Here is a 15,077-nt window from a genome sequence, read left to right as displayed (position 1 = left end):
GCCCCTTCTAGCAGTATATAGTGAAACAGCAGAAGGAAGGCTCAGTCTGGTGGTAAAACTGTGTCAGCTTTCCATCGTCCTTTCTAGCACACTAAAAAGTTATGCCCATGTATTCAGCTGTATTCACAAATAGCTGGGCAAAATCTTGCGCAATTCTATTCTGTTTTATGTATATGTAATACGGAACCCCAGCTGACCAAGAACTCCAGCGTGGATCGTGACACTCCCCTCCTCAACATGGCGGTTAGCGGTCTAGTTGGCGACCAGCGCTCCCCGATGACGTCAGACGCTGGTGGAAAAGGAGTGGAGAAGACGGACTCAGTGGTCATCGGAGGAGAGGAGGACACGGAAGAGGGAGACACAGACAAGACGAGGAGCCCAACGGGACACAAGACAACAGAGGAGGCTGCTGGAGTAGAGGGAGAAGACTGCAGTGGAGGCTTGTTGTCGGAGCGGAGAGACGCTGTAGTATCCGGGCGTCCCAGAGAGGAAGAGGACGCCCCGATACCCACTGCTACGGTCCAGGAGAACCGTAGCTCCAGGCAAGTACACTGGTTACAGATATTGAAAAGGCTTACGGGGCGGGGAGGTCAGAAGAAGGAGACCGAATAGCGAGCAGCAAAAAAAGGAGGGAGTGTCAGGGGACACCGACTATCAATCGCCTCCTCACACCTTTTTCATCACCGTTAGACTGATCCCATTTCCTATTTCCTTTCTTTTTTTTATCCTCATCACAAGACGACTGAGTCAGCCTAACCTCCAAGAGAACCAGAGAGGAGGAAGAGCAAGAAAAGGCCAAAAGGGACAGAGACAGGAGAGATATCCACTCAGTCTTCCCTGAGTTGTCTTGAAGGACAATCCAATAGTTTTCGTTCTGAGCAAAGACGCTTTCTTTTTAGTCTTTTGTCCTGGACATTAATAATGTATTCTGCAGTCATTTTTTTTCATCCTTGAGACGTGGATAACCTCATTACGTAAGCCACCGACTGCTGGACTTCTTTAAACCTCATAAGCGAACCCCCCGATATAATACAGTATATTATGAATACTTTTTCACCAAATTAATTTTCACGATTTTTCATGAAAATCTCACCGGCTTAAGACTGGCTCAATAAGAAAATAGAAGACCTGCACACCTGAGGTTTACCTGTGCGAGACATTTTCTACTGAAAGCAATACTCCCGAGCCCCTGACATCTCGCCTTAATTCTGTACGCCCTTGAGTACAATTTTCTTGTAATTTAAAAAAGCCGGGTGCCAGGATGCGCTGCTGCAGCACTGTGAATTTAAGTGCTTAAAACGTGCGCTGTATGGGCCTGGGACAGGAGGAGTCAGGGGCGTTGGAGGAGGCTACGGCATGGGGTGAAAGAACAATAAAGCCTCATTAACAAGTAAATGGTCTTTCAAAAGACCTGTGTGTGTGTGCCCGGGACGGAATTTCCAGCAGCAGGAAGGGGGCCTGGAGAGAACTCTGGGTTTGAGCATGGCAGCGCGGCAAAGTTTTCTAGTATTTTGCCGTTTCTATATATAAATACAGACAAAGGAAATATAGATTTCCGTCTGTACTTATATGTAAAAATCGGTAAAAACAGAAAACCGGGAGCCCTATATATAACCTACCTCATCGTTCACTAACCACTGCAATCGACTGGTTGGTTCTTTCCAGAAAACATTGCACAATGCAAAGTATTAACCATGTTTTTGGGGCCAGGATAGCAAAGCCCTCTCCAATCTGCCACTGCTCCTTACATTTCATGTTGCCAACCACTGTTTATGCCGAGGCAGCCTTTACTTTATCACAGTCAAGGAAGCATGATGTGTCCCGCCAACGTTCCGATCCCCCTGACCATTAATCCAACTGCTTTGGGATACCCTCTCCACTTACACTCATGCCACTGGCACTCTCTCAGAGCATAGGCATGATCTATCAGTTTGCTTTCTTGAAGCACAGAGCCCAGACTAACAATAGCCAGGAAACAAACTGTGGGCTCCTACCACACTAACTTGATATGTATAAATATGTCTATACCAAAAAGATCAGAAAAATGTAAATGTTATACAGCTGAATCTTTTTTTTGTTATGCCTGCATATCATGTTACATCCACCACCAGTCTTTATATTCACCTAAACCTTTTCACAACTCCTTTGGACAGTATTGAAATAATGTTAAACAACTCTGCTAGGAGGGATAGTTGCATCTCTTTATAATAAAGCAGCTTCCATAAAGCAGTTCTTCTAGAACAGGGGGGACCACCACATCCTGGGGTCTTACTGTAGGTACATAAAGAAGAGGAGAGGGAGGAGCGTGTGTGTTGTTCAGACCGAAATGGATTAAAAAGCCTGATTTACTTCAGCACTGTCAGTTTCAGGTGACAGACTCTCTGGAGAGAGGAGGGTGTAGTAGGACCCCGCTGCAGCACTTTAATTCTTTATGAATATTGGTGCAAATGTACAGAAGACCTGACAAGCACTGCTGCTGATCTGCCTTTAAGGTTTGGCTAGTCCATAGTACATGCAGTGGCCTAGAGTGGTGCCCCTAAGAGGACAGACCTGCTGGGAATGGCATTTCTACAGGCAACAGCTGGGAAATGGGTGGCTACCAATTTCCCACTGCATTTTGTGCCACATATGCTCCACACCCAGCCATGTAAATCGTGGCCTGGTACTAAGACCTTTTAGAAAATAAAAACGAGTGTGTTCTCAGCCTCTGGGGCTTTCCCAGTGGGAGTCATACAAGTGCGTACCTTAGCATACAGGGTGCCTATCTTTACAGCTACCATCTTGTGCAATGTCGCTGCTCCACTTCAGACCCATCCTCTCTGCCGTTGTGCTTACCTTACCTTTGGTGTGTGCCATCCCTTGGTGATGCCTGGCACTGCGCCCAAGGTAATGGCTCACCTGGCCCATGCCTACTGCAGTGGCCTGAGAAACTTTCCACAGCACAATAGATGCCTAGTAGTACAGATGCAGGGTGTGTGTGGGAAGTGAGCAAAAGTCATGAGCTGCTGAGACCACATGCTGGGACATACACCACTTGCAGGGCAGACTTCAGAGCCAATAGCTGCATAAAGCTAAAGAGTTTATGCGTCCCCAGCTCGAAGTTGTCATCTGACTGCAAGCTGCCAATTTGTTCCAAAATCACATTTGCAGCCATAGTCGCACGTACAAACGTGCAACCATGTATTATTGCCCATCAGTCCGAGCCTCTCTCTGCACATTTCTTGTATAATTGTTCATTTCATGAAAGCAGCTTTTTTTTACTCAGACACATGCTTTTGGTTGACGCCGATTTTCAGATTATAGGCTGAACTGGCCAGCCCAGCAAACACACATATTGATAAAATTTCATGTTACAAATACACCTGCAATGATTTTGAAGGAAAATGCTACGACATTTCGTTGAGCTGTTCTTTGAGGAAATTAGGTCAGGGACATCTTAAAGATTTTTGGGGCCCTGAGCCAATCATATTTTGGGGGCCTCTGATCAGAACAGCTTTGAATTTATGACCCAATTTCAGCCCTTTCATGCCCTCTTTGGCCAGGCTACTGGCAGTGCACTGGGACAATGGTTCAAATTTTAAATGTGTTTAAATTTAACATGACTGAATAGTGACGCATTTTCGAAATTGTGACACTGCAGCAGCTAGCTAATATTACTGCAAATAATCTCTGTGACAACCTCGCATTTCTCATATGAGGTCCTGCTTTGATGTAAAAGAAACTTTTTTGATGGATGTTGCTTGAAACATAAACACATTTTTTTCAAAATGTCTATAATATTTCTCACAAATTACACACTCTAAAAATAAATGTAAAGAAAACGGTATTTAAAACCATCTGTTTAAATACTAGTCGAGGTCTTCGGGGCAAGACTCTACAGAACAGAGCTGGCTCTATCACGGGGGCCCCTGAAAGGCTGGGTTTTGCCCATGCCTTAAAACGTAGAGAAAAGACTCACCCCACCCGACCAGGTGAGCTGAAGTATACAGAAAATATGTTCACTGATATTTTCAAGTGCCCCATTTTACATTACTTGAAAGTCTTAACTTTCAACATAATAACGTGAATAATGCTGGGGTTAGAGCTCCAAGGTCAGCATAGAGGTAAACGCAGTGACAAAGTACAAGAAATGAAATCTATATCAACGTGTTTTTATTGCCATACAAGCAATTTCATTTCTTGCATTTTGCTTACTTCTCTGCCGACTTTGAAGCTGGGATTCGAGTCTCGGCGTCAGCTCCTGGACTAATCACAATTTCCCAGTGCCTACCAAAAAATGAATGTGTGCAAGCGTAATGTAACTGGTGCTCATGTAAAGCGCATTAATCTATTCGGGTACAGTTCGCGCCATAAATAAGTTTTAAAAAGCATATAATACTGTTGTCCCCGCCCACCTTCTCCACCCCTGTCTGCAGTTCCTTTACAAAGTGTATTCTGTCGTGAATGTTAATTTAAAAGGTTGCTGACAGTGATTTTCTATCCTGAGGGTATGAGATACAAGCTAGTCAAGGATCATTCACAGCAGCGGCGTCTTTTAGATAAGTAAAACACGTGCTAAAAGCCAACCAGCCTCCTTCATTGCTACCTCGATTGTGGGAATGTCTGTTACAGGCCCAGTTATAACCCTCAAAACTTTTGCAAAGTATTGTAGCATAACGCTGGGCATCTAAAAACATCGTGCAGATATTGCAAAATAAGGAAACTTTTTTTACATATGGTGTAACCTTGCCTCCTTTGCAGCCGTTCGAGTATCGTCTCTCTAACTTTCTCCAGGCTGTCACTGGGTACGTATCTCAGCTGCCCGGAACAAAACACAGATTATGTTGATTCAAAACTCCTTTACAAATGAGTGTTAGCTCCTGGGCCGATCTGATCGGCCTGAGCACTCTCGCTTTTAACACAGGGCCGTGCATAAATGAAAGGATGAGTTTTGTTTCTAAGTTAAATTAAACTAGAATTGGGAAAAGTGTGTAATTGAAAAGGTGTGATTTAATATGTGAACTCCAGTTCTACAAACATTGGAAGCTAGTACATAAATAATCCAACTAAAATTTGGAAATGAATTTAAATACTTAAAAGGGGTATGGTTTACTTTGGTACCTCCAAGTTAACTGAAGGTAACACTAACTGGATACAGTGCATATATTAAATGTGGTAGGACTTACTGTTCTTACAGGAGTTGTACAAACATTGAATACATTTCATTAACTGTAGGGGTGAGATCCTCTATTATAGCTCCATTCCAGCTAAAATGTGAGGACATGGGTTCATAATGTATTTTAAATGTATTATTCTAACTTCTGTCGAATAATAATTGCATACGTGCATACATCGAAAGTAGGCCTGCGTGAAATTTGTATTACTCAGGAGTTATCGAAGTAGGTATTACTCTTAAGTGAAATTATCGAAATTATGCGATTACACCATCTTGTGTAATTAAGAGTAATCTGGGGCAAAAATCAAACCAGAGGAGCACAGGGACTACAAACTAAGACAGATTGATTGTCTGTAATGCTGTTTGTGTCCTGAAGCATTTAGTGCTATTTTTCTATGGCAATATACATCATTGGGCCCATTTTGGATGTGAGGGTGCATTATTTACTACAACAATAGTGCTAAATGATGGATTACACTTCTCACACAATTATGCATAAATACGAGTAATTTTGATGTAGTTACAAGTATTTACGCTAGAGAGAATTACGCCAGTTATGCCCATCCCTAATCAAAGGCTCTGAGAGTTAAAATTATAACTCCATTAAAAAGTAATTCAAGAACATGCCTAAATTAAAGTAGATGGGAGTTACTCTTTGAACTCTATCTCACAAACACTGGGAAAAGTTCATAAAGGAGAGGGGCGAGATTTAATAGTCTAATTCCAGAGATACAAGCATGAGACATTAGTCAATGGAGTGAAATTTAATAATCTAATTCCATATCTATTCCTACAAACAATTGGGCTAGTGCCTAAATCTGGGTTATGGGAAATGGTGAGATTTACTTTTTCAGCTCCAATCTCATAAACAGTGTAAAGTGTTTATTACAATCTGGTCCCACGAGAATTGGAGAAAGTGAAAGGGGGAATTTAGCATGGTAATTCAAATCTCACAAACAGTGGGGACAGTGCATAAGTGGGCCGGGGGAAGTGGCGGTACTGATATTATTCTGTAGTCCATCAAATATTGGAGAAAAGGGTTGAAATTGAATATGCTTTCTCTAGTGTATAAATATAATTAGATTTTAGTAAAGAGTGTGGCTGGCGTCTAAATTTAAGTGTATTTCACAACACAACTATTGCTTGTAATATGTATCATACATAACAAACATACTTTCTTTTTGAAGCAATCACCCTCAACTGCAAAGAAAAAAAATATCATGACATACACTTTGGTGTAGACATATTTTCTGATGAGAAAGCACAAAATTCTCCCCTTCATCAGAAATTATATTATCTCTTCCTTCCCCTCTACCCCATTTACTTCCTTTACTATCCACCCCACCAAGACCTCCCCACATACATTTACCACTGCTTAGAACAGGTGGTAAATGCATTCATTATACCCCCTGGAACTGGAATGTTTGTGTGATCCTATGAGCCGAAAAATTGGTTCCACCCAATAACTCACTAGTCCATGAGGTTTAACTTGTAATTTGACAGTACTGTGATGGATTTACAGCATAGTAACAGTAAATTACCATGGAAATGCACTGTTCCCCTAGCACCGTTGAATTCATGATAAGGGCCTAAATACTAGTATTGACAATAATATGCCTTTCGGCTTATTTTTGTTACTAATGGACTAATCACCCATTTATTTGCATTTGGAGGGAACCATATACCCCTCACAGATGTAGAGAGTGCAATTATTTTGAACTGGGCTCATGTGAGTGCGCTCGCAAACACCCACACACACACCCACACGCACACACACACACACACACCTACACACATGCACACACACAAACACACATACACATCATATAGTGTCTTGTAAAGATAAATAAAAACAGATTCCCTAGTCACACTAACCCTCCATACCCGACTAATTAATGACTGCTTTGCCAGATATCTGACTAATTCAATATGCATTTGCAGTTTTAGAAATTTATAGTCACAGCTGAGTGTGCACATTACCTTGATCTGTTTGGCATTAGTACTTATGGTTATGGAATGAGGCAATAATTTACAATCAAATACAATTGAATAACATTTGATTTGTATTCATTCTACAGGATAAATTAATAAAAGATATGAAGAATAGGAGCCACACTGCAGAGTTCACTCTCTTGGGCCTCTCTGACAATCTGAAGCATCAAAAAATACTTTATGTATTCCTTCTGTTTACATACATAATAACATTGCTTGCAGATGTGACTATAATAACCCTGATTAATATAGATCACGAGTTGCATAGCTCCATGTTTTTTTCCTCAGCCACTTCTCATTTGTTGACATCTGTGTTCTGTCCACCACAGTCCCCAAGCTCCTGGCCAACCTTATATCTGAAAGAAAAAGTATATCCTTCTCATCATGTATCACACAGTTGTATTTCTTTCTATGTATTGAAAATATGGAGTTTTTCCTCCTGGCATCAATGGCCTATTGTCAAGAATTCCTGTCATGCGAGGGGAGGAAAACGGTAACCAGCGAAAACGGACTACATCTCCCAGGATGCTTAGCGGTTGAGAGGTTATGTAAACAGGAGAACTGTTACATAACTCAAGGAAAACACGCCCTTATGTAAACAGGAGAGCTGTTACATAACTCAAGGAAAACACGCCCTTATGTAAACAGGAGAGCTGTTACATAACTCAAGGAAAACACGCCCTATAAAGGGAGGAACCGGGAGGTACAACGCTGTCTGATATTGTGTTTACACCGACGTACCTGCTTCGTGAAGAGCAGTGTTCCGGAGTGGTGCTCCAGTAAGGCAAGAACGGAGGTAGGTCGAGTCGTTACTCCCTGGGCCGTGTCTTGCCCCTTCGTCACCTGTGAAGGACCCGGAAGCTCTACCGGTCAACCTTTGAGCTTCGCTTTTTGACTCGGCTGAGTCAAGGCGCAGTGGCGCTTTTGCTGGTTGGAGTCGTAACTCCCAGCCCGACCAGAGATACAGGGACTGCCAGCTGTAACGCACACCAGGAGGTGTTTGCCGCGTTACAGACTCGGAAGTCCACAGGATCGATCGAGCGGCTGCTCTCGGTTCAGTCTTCTTGCTTTTGAGTGGGGTATCGGTGACGCATCACCAGGAGGTGACTCCGCGTCCCGGTGCAGTCTGAGGAAGAGGTTGAGCGGCTGCTCCCTTCAGGTAGAGACCCGGGCTGGGTGTTTCCCTGACTCCTCGATTCTCCCCAACACTCTTCGTGCCCCTCACAGCCTACCGATTGACATTGTCGGCCATTTCATTTCTGCCCTCTGTTGGCATACGCCGGGATCGACGTATATGCAGAGGACGGTTAGGACCATCCGTGCTGTGGGCTTGTAACGTACTTAGCCTGGAGGATTCCAGTGACTATAACTTTTGTTTATTCTTTGTATTAGTTTTGCCTTCATTAAAATAACTAACCCTTCACAAGTGGTTGCGTCCTCATTATCGTGTCTGTTAAACAATCCTGAGACGTTCAGGGAGTTACAAAATATCCGACCTTAATAACACTAACTGTCTCCCGGTCGATAACAGACATGGCAACACTTGATGATGTGCTGGCTGCTTTAGCGACCGTGCAAGCTGAAGTGGCTGCCTCTAGGCAAGAAACCGCCGATGTAAAAGCCAGACTGGATGCTATCCAATTGGACCCGCTCACGCCCAGCACCTCCCTCTCGAACCAGACCCCTGCGGTAGTAGTGGAAATGCCGGTAGCCATCCCCTTGGCAACACCAGAGAGGTACAGTGGGGATCCTAACACAGTGCAGGTATTCCTCACACAAGTGGCGCTACATTTATCGTGCAAACCAAAGGCGTTCCCCACGAGCCAGGCTCGTGTGGCTTTCCTTATTTCCTATTTGGCTGGAAACGCGGCACAATGGGCCGTACCCCTGGTGAGCAGGGACGACCCCATCTTATGCGATTGGGGTGCTTTTCGCGAGGAATTCCTGAAGGTATTCGACAGAAGGGCTGACTCGTACACGGCGGACCGTGAAATGCTTGAGTTGAGACAGGGATCCAACGACCTGGTGCAGTATCTCAACGCGTTCCGAAGGCTGGTTGCGGAAACCAAGTGGCCTGTTGCTAAACAGACGGCGCTCTTCCATCAAGGGCTGTGCGATGAGCTCAAGGACGCCGTGGCTCATATTGACCCTCAACCCAAAACATGTGAGGGCCTTATCAACCTGGTATTACGGCTGGAACATAGGCTAAGTGAAAGAAAGGGGGATCATGGGAGAAAAGGAAAATCCTTTCCATCCTATGTAACGGTGGGAAGTCCTGAAACTTCCACCGCATCCAAGGGAGAACCCATGGACATCGGCGCAATACGAGCGAGCCTCACAGCCACGGAGAAAGAGTCACGCCGTAAACAAGGATTGTGCCTGTATTGTGGCAAAAAGGCCACTACGTACGTGAATGCCCTGCCAAACCGAAGACGTCACGTTATCGGGCCAACCGGTCGGTAACAGCCGTGGTGGACATACCGGCGGAAAACTAGAGGACTCCCAGACCAAAGAAGGGGCATCTCGGAGTCACTCATCCATCCCTTCACTTTCCAACTCGGTCTCTAAAGGACAACGACACCTGTTTCTCACGGTGCACGTGGGAGTGCATGACCAGTGGATACCCGTTGTGGCCATGGTGGATTCAGGGGCCACTGGCATGTTTATGGACCACAACGAGGCATGCAGGCTAGGGCTAGTGCTTCTTCCCAAAGCTGTACCCGAAGACGTCTATGCTGTAGACGGAAGGCGATTGGTGATGGGACCCATCGGGCAACACACGGGGGTCCTTCCGATGAGATATGGGAGGAACCATTTGGAACAAATCGATTTTAACATCATCCGAGCGCCCCAATATGGCGTCATATTGGGATTGCCGTGGCTACAGAAACACAACCCTGCTGTGGATTGGCCAACACATCGCATCGAAATGACGTCACAGTTTTGCATCTTGCATTGTGGAATGAGAACGGAATCCCTTGACGCAGATGAGAGCGGGAGTCAGACGGTGGCTACAGCGGCAGAAAAAGATGTGGCTCTCCCCCATGCTTATCACAGTTTTGCGGACGTATTTGATGAGGTGAAGGCGGAAGTGCTACCACCACATAGACAGTTTGACTGCCAGGTCGACCTGGTGCCAGGGGCCAGCGTTCCCAGCGGCAGGCTGTATGCCCTGACGGAGCCTGAAAACGTGCATCTCCGGGGGTACCTGGATAAACTCCTCAAGCTAGGATTCATCCGCCCGTCCAAGTCTCCGGCCACCTCGCCGCTCTTCTTCATTCCGAAGGCTAATGGGGAGCTGAGAGCCTGTGTGGACTTTAGGGCATTGAATGCGATAACCATAAAAAATCGGTACCCCTTGCCTCTCATCAGTGTACTTCTGGAACAGGTCAAGAAAGCTCGTATCTACACCAAGTTGGATTTGAAAGGGGCATATCATCTGGTGCGCATGAGGGACAGAGACGAGTGGAAGACCGCCTTTAAGACAAGGTTCGGCCTTTTTGAGTACCTCGTCATGCCGTTCGGTCTGTGCAACGCCCCGGCAGCCTTTCAGTACTTTTTGAATGAGGTATTCAGAGAGGAGTTGGATATCTCCGTGGTCGTATATATCGACGACATCCTCATCTATTCGTCCAGTGTGGAGGAGCACGTACACCACGTCAAAGCTGTGCTCCAAAAGCTGAGGGAAAACCTGCTGTTTTGTAAACTCAGCAAGTGTGACTTCCACGTCACATCCGTGGAATTCCTCGGAGTGATGCTGAGTCCGGAGGGACAGGAGATGGCAGAACGAAAGATCAAGGCGGTGAAAGAATGGCCGGTGCCCCAAAGCGTGAAGGACGTCCAAAGTTTCATTGGCTTCGCCAACTTTTACAGGCGGTTTATAGATGGATTTTCAGGATTGGTGGCCCCAATCACACAGCTACTGAGGAAGTCCAAGGAGTTTGTCTGGTCCCCTGAAGCGAACGAAGCCTTTGAGGCCCTGAAAAGCGCCTTTGGTAAGGCGCCGGTGTTGGCTCACCCCGATCCGGATCTCCCCTACGTGGTGGAAGCGGACGCATCGGATGTGGCGCTGGGGGCTATCTTGTCCCAACGCAACCACGACACAGGGGTGCTTCATCCCGTTGCGTACATGTCCCGCAAACTCAACGACGCCGAACGCAACTACCATATTGCGGAGAAGGAGCTTCTCGCAATCAAGGACGCCTTCACCGAATGGAGGCATTGGTTGATGGGGGCAAGACATGTGGTTTCGGTGTACACGGACCATCGGAACCTACAGTTCATGACGGCCACAAGACACCTTTCTCCCAGGCAGCTGCGGTGGATGATCTTCTTTGCGGGGTTCAACTTCCGCATCACATATCGGCCGGGGACGGAAAACCGGAAGGCGGACGCCCTGTCCCGTCAATCTGCAGTTAGTGAACCATTGCCTGCGACCGAGCGTTCCATCATTTCCCCGAGGATGGTATTGGGGGTTATCCAACCGGATACTTTCCTGAGGGGAATAAAGAGAGGGATCAGGACATTCGCATGGCGGAGGTGGCTCCTCAGTCACAGAGAATGGCAGCTGAAGGACGAGATACCCCTGAAGGGCAGGTGCCTATTGATACCCACGCCTAGGCTAAGGAAACAAGCATTCATCTGGTGCCATGACTCTCCATGCGCAGGTCATTTGGGCTTTGAAAAAACGGTGGCTAGCATGGGACGGCATTTCTGGTGGCCGACCATGAGAGTGGATGTCAGGAGATGGGGACAGGAGTGTCCTACGTGTGCTACCATGAAGGCCGACCATGGCCGAACCCAAGGGCTCTTACATCCACTTCCGACCCCGGATAGACCATGGGATAGCATATCACTGGACTTCGTGGTGGGCCTACCGGTAGACCAGGGGATGACGGCAATACTGGTGGTGGTGGATTACTTGACGAAAATGGGGCACTTCATCCCCTGCAAGAGAGTCCCTACGGCCGGGGAATTGGCGTCACTACTCCTAAAGAATGTGGTACGACTGCATGGATTACCTGGGGTGATCGTGTCGGACCGGGGGTCGCAGTTTACTGCGCAATTCTGGAAGACTTGGTGCACTGCGCTGCATGTTAAGACCGCCCTGTCCACCAGCTACCACTCTCAAATGGACGGCCAAACCGAGCGCCTGAACCAAACGCTCAAACAGTATCTGCGTTGTTTTGTGGACCAGGGCAGGGAAGAATGGGTCGACTTGCTATGGGTTGCAGAGATAGCCTATAACAACGCCACTCACAGCTCCACACAGTCATCTCCGTTCTATAGCAACTATGGCCACCATCCCAGGTTCTTGCCATTTCTACATCCGTTCAGAGAGGACAGGATTCCCGCCACAGCGGACAGGGTGGCACACATAAAAGACACGTTGATGCGCTCAAGGGCTGTCCTAATAGAGGCCAAGAGAAGATACAAGGCTGCGGCAGACAGGAAGAGAAGGCCCGGGCCACTATACCGCACTGGAGAATACGTCTGGATATCCACAAGAAACATGAGGTTTCGAAAGAACGGTGTGTTCCATCCCAAGTACGTGGGCCCCTATCGAATTACCAAGTGTATGGGTCCCGTGACCGTGAAGGTGTGCTTGCCCCAGTCATTGCGGATACACCCTGTCTTTCATGTATCCTTGCTCAAACCAGCACCCTCCAAGCCGTCTGGTACACCTAGGCCGGTATGCGTGGAGTCGGAGGTGGAGTATGAAGTGTCGGGCATACGGGCGTCCAAATGGCGCAGGGGGAGGCTGTGGTACCTGGTTGCGTGGAAGGGCTATGGCCCGGAGGAGCAATCATGGGAACCGGCTGAAGGGGTTCATGCTCCGCGCTTGGTCTCCTTGTTCCATCGGCGTTTTCCTGCCAGCGCTGGACCCGTGGGGAGCCGCTGAGAGGGAGGATGTACTGTCAAGAATTCCTGTCATGCGAGGGGAGGAAAACGGTAACCAGCGAAAACGGACTACATCTCCCAGGATGCTTAGCGGTTGAGAGGTTATGTAAACAGGAGAACTGTTACATAACTCAAGGAAAACACGCCCTTATGTAAACAGGAGAGCTGTTACATAACTCAAGGAAAACACGCCCTTATGTAAACAGGAGAGCTGTTACATAACTCAAGGAAAACACGCCCTTATGTAAACAGGAGAGCTGTTACATAACTCAAGGAAAACACGCCCTATAAAGGGAGGAACCGGGAGGTACAACGCTGTCGGATATTGTGTTTACACCGACGTACCTGCTTCGTGAAGAGCAGTGTTCCGGAGTGGTGCTCCAGTAAGGCAAGAACGGAGGTAGGTCGAGTCGTTACTCCCTGGGCCGTGTCTTGCCCCTTCGTCACCTGTGAAGGACCCGGAAGCTCTACCGGTCAACCTTTGAGCTTCGCTTTTTGACTCGGCTGAGTCAAGGCGCAGTGGCGCTTTTGCTGGTTGGAGTCGTAACTCCCAGCCCGACCAGAGATACAGGGACTGCCAGCTGTAACGCACACCAGGAGGTGTTTGCCGCGTTACAGACTCGGAAGTCCACAGGATCGATCGAGCGGCTGCTCTCGGTTCAGTCTTCTTGCTTTTGAGTGGGGTATCGGTGACGCATCACCAGGAGGTGACTCCGCGTCCCGGTGCAGTCTGAGGAAGAGGTTGAGCGGCTGCTCCCTTCAGGTAGAGACCCCGGCTGGGTGTTTCCCTGACTCCTCGATTCTCCCCAACACTCTTCGTGCCCCTCACAGCCTACCGATTGGCATTGTCGGCCATTTCATTTCTGCCCTCTGTTGGCATACGCCGGGATCGACGTATATGCAGAGGACGGTTAGGACCATCCGTGCTGTGGGCTGGTAACGTACATAGCCTGGAGGATTCCAGTGACTATAACTTTTGTTTATTCTTTGTATTAGTTTTGCCTTCATTAAAATAACTAACCCTTCACAAGTGGTTGCGTCCTCATTATCGTGTCTGTTAAACGATCCTGAGACGTTCAGGGCGTTACACCTATGACCGGTATGTGGCCATATGCCACCCTTTGCACTACACCTGAATGGTAAACAAGAGAGTCTGTGTGCAGCTTGTGGCTTATTCTTGGGTGATCACAGCTGCGCATGCATTATTGCACACACTCATGACATCACAGCTGCCCTTTTGTGAATCGAACCAGATCCACCACTTCTTCTGTGATCTGCCTCCTCTACTCAAACTTTCTTGCTCTGATACTGCCACTAATGAATTAGTCATATTTACAGAGGGAGGGCTAATGCTGCTCTGCCCTTTTCTCTTCATCATAGCATCTTATGTTGGCATAATCTCTGCCATCCTGAAGATCAAGTCCATGGAAGGAAGAAGCAAGGCATTCTCCACGTGTTCCTCCCACTTCACGCTAGTGGCACTATTCTACGGCTCTGTCTTATTTATGTACTTCAGACCATCAACCAGTTTTACTCTGGAATATGATCAAGTTATCAGCGTGGTTTATACCATCCTCATTCCGATGGCCAACCCCTTTATCTACAGCCTCAGGAACAAGGACATAATAAGGGGCCTCCAAAAGATGATAGGGTGGAAGAACAGGTCCCACAGAATGTAAAATATGTACATTTATCAACAGTATCTATTTATCTCAGAATCTCTAAACAATTAAATTGTGTTTAATGTGGTGTACTGATGTTGCTTTATACCTTATGCAGCACATGCAAATGTATCCCAGAACTGGCCACTGTTCAGACACACTAATCAATTCAAAGAAAACCCAAAGAGTATTGTTTGGGTTAGGATCCTGAGATTTGCCTTATGTCTCTTTACATTGGCTCTAGTGAGTTCAGCCAATGCTACTTATTCAATACCCTGGCATTAGATCTGAACTGGGGGGCAGGAAGGAAGGGAAAGTGTTCTCTATACTACTAAAAATTATGTAACTTCCTCTCAATTAAACGTTGA

General features: G+C 46.8%; 1 pseudogene; it reads left to right on the top strand.

The window, feature by feature from the left end:
• The first annotated feature begins 7,245 nt into the window (after positions 1-7,245).
• LOC146796947 (olfactory receptor 1C1-like) lies at positions 7,246-14,727 on the top strand (annotated as a pseudogene).
• Positions 14,728-15,077: the final 350 nt, after the last annotated feature.

This window comes from Triturus cristatus, chromosome 10 (assembly GCF_964204655.1).
Source record: "Triturus cristatus chromosome 10, aTriCri1.1, whole genome shotgun sequence".
NCBI lineage: Eukaryota > Metazoa > Chordata > Amphibia > Caudata > Salamandridae > Triturus > Triturus cristatus.
Note: the sequence above shows the minus strand (reverse complement) of the source record. Positions and strands in the feature narration are given on the sequence as shown.